The sequence below is a fragment of the Sander vitreus genome, chromosome 1, assembly GCF_031162955.1.
Source record: "Sander vitreus isolate 19-12246 chromosome 1, sanVit1, whole genome shotgun sequence".
NCBI lineage: Eukaryota > Metazoa > Chordata > Actinopteri > Perciformes > Percidae > Sander > Sander vitreus.
The window spans coordinates 40,675,456-40,678,067 of NC_135855.1; the positions used below are offsets into that span (position 1 = coordinate 40,675,456).

Genomic DNA, 2,612 nt, shown 5'->3' on the forward strand with positions numbered 1-2,612 from the left:
CCGAAACCCTGTCAAAAAGCCCAATATTCAGCCGAATCCTGGGTTCGGTGCATCCCTAGTTGAAAGCACACTGAAGCGAAGTTTATGGTAGCCGCGGTGTTCCAGGTGCGAGCCATCGATCTGTCGTTTCCAGCGCGAAGGCTCCGCAAGCTGTCGTGGTGCGTGGTCGCCCACTGCGCTTTCAGTTCAACACGTTCGGCTGGGAAGAGCAGGTTCAACCTCTACAAACATCTGTATGATTCTTCATGTACAGACCACAGAGTCAAACAGCATTAAATATGTGTTCAGAGAGAGACACCACACTGGGAAAAGAAGAAACATTTAGCAGGAGAGTGTGGAAAAACATGAGAGATCGATTTGTCAATGCAAAAAAAAGAAAAAAAAAAAAGAGTACTTAACAGTCATTTAGATTTGGAGATAAACGACAGTCACGTTAGTGATTAGAATAGATCATTGAAATGTTTGGCAGTAGGTCGGTGGTTATGATGGATGTGTTTACTACCACAGTAATATTTTCACCACTTCTCCATTCTCGTTCTGCATAGTTTATTTCTTGATGAAGCAGTGTCTATATTGCTCTTAATACTGTTATTTTGTTTGTGCAATTTTGCTTTCATTTGGCTGGTTTAATCCTGAATGACTCTGTCTCCTTCTATCAGTAAAATGTAAACATGAGCTTCAATCAGTTCAACCAAAGATTAGACCCCAACAAATGCACTATTTCCTCCTGTTTGTTTGCTAAAAACTACATTGACCAGCTGTTTAGGGAGCTTACTTGCCTGAGACGGACTAACACATTGTTGATTTGGCTCTGCACAAGATTTGTTGGCAATGGACCTTTTTCACAGCAGACATTTTGACTTGTCATAGTAGGAAAAGCACAGCTGAGATTGATAACCTTAACGATGGCTCAGTTCCATCAAATGTCCCAGTGAGATATGTCAGTGAGTCAGCATGAACAACACCAGGACCTCTCCTAAGGGGAATGCAGCCATCATTACTTAATTTATTTTTTTATTTCAGGTTCATTTAACAGGACAATGCACACTAATAATACATATTAAAAATGTAAAATGTGGCAGAATTAGCCAAAAGGCTATTTTACATCAGCTGTCCCTGGACAGATCGTACAATGTCACACCTAAAAAGATAAAAGGATTATAATAGTACATACAGGTTTAGCCCAGTTAATGGGTTTGAACACACTTTTCCTACTATGACATGTCAACATGTCTGCCGTGAAAAAGGTCTATAAGCCAAAATAATAAACCAGACTAACACCGGACTCCTACTTTAACATTTCATATCTTCTGCTGCTTGTTAAGATTCCAGATCGTAGCTGCAGGTTCATCAACATTAATCACACTCTGTTATCGTGTCTATAATTCTGTATTGGTCAATTGCTGCGTGTTGTCATCGTTGGGATGTTTTCTTTCTACTTACATTTTTACATTTCAATGTTCTTTTTAGTACAGAACCTACGTGTTTTACTACAGCACTTTGGCCAGCTTAAGCTGTGTTTAAATGTGTTCTAGAAATAAACTTTACGATTTACTTACTTAAATCTTACTTACTTTACTTAACGATAAATGTAATTAGATTCAATGCGGATTAGGAACTGGACTCAGGTTTGCTGAAATGACTTCAAACCACAGCTGTAATTGCTGCAGACAAACTGACAGAGACATAAATAAGAGGACCTGCACTTCTCTGTCAGGCCACCAGATGGGGCTACATGCTAACTGCTACATCAGAATAAATGCTCTGCTCTGTGCTGTCTGCAGGCTCGCTGGAGATGGACCCAGAGGAGGAAGAGGCTGCTGGGAGGAATGAAAACCATGGAGGAGGACTTTTACATTGCCCAAAATAAAACCAACTAGAACTCATGTTGTATGTTTCCATCTTTTCAGAATATTCTCATTACACCAGCTGCTGCAAACCCACATTAGTTCCCAAGTGCTGATTCAAATCTGGATATCCAGTAACCTGCATGACTGAAGAACCTTCACAGACCTTTGGGAATTTTCTTAAGATGCAGTGGCCATATGCAGCTACGTACGGTGACAGTTAAGTTTAGCGGCCTTTACAGTTACGTTTAGCAGAGAAAAGGTGACTATGAGCCGGGTACAGAGCACAGTGAGGTGACGGCCGTAAGGCCTCCTGCACACTGCCCGCGTGGCGTGAGCGTGGCGTTTCTGTTGCGTGGCGGCTGCGTGGCGTTTTCTATGTCTTTGCACACCAGAAATGTGTGCTGCTGCACTCCAGCAGTAGTATTCTTCATGTTAAACATAAATATATTCTGATCTGATTACAGCAAAGACGACGTCGGCGGTATTGACGGCAAAATGGGCTCCAGAATATTTCGTTCTGTATTGACAGGCGCAATATTTGAAAATCCGTAATTACGTTGGCGTGTTTCATGAAAAATAGACGTTTGGTCCTATTTCTAGCATGCATGCATGTCACGCAGGCATTGTGCAAGCTCTGACCTGTTACCATGGGAGCCGAAATAAAAACGGACACGCCACGCAGCCGACACGCTCACGCCACGCAGCTGACACGCTCACGCCACGCAGCCGGTGTGCAGGAGCCCTTAGAGTTGAGTTTAGCCG

The 2,612-nt window shown here is 42.5% G+C and overlaps 1 protein-coding gene across 1 annotated transcript in view; it reads right to left on the reverse strand.

Annotated features, from left to right (window-relative positions):
- Window positions 1-391: 391 nt before the first annotated feature.
- Window positions 392-2,612, reverse strand: part of LOC144521332 (nuclear receptor ROR-alpha A-like) — a 39,582-nt gene continuing 37,361 nt past the window's right edge. The window contains exon 11 of the mRNA XM_078255876.1: window positions 392-2,612. This exon is cut by the window's right edge and continues 823 nt beyond it. The gene's annotated coding sequence lies outside the window, so the exon portion shown is untranslated.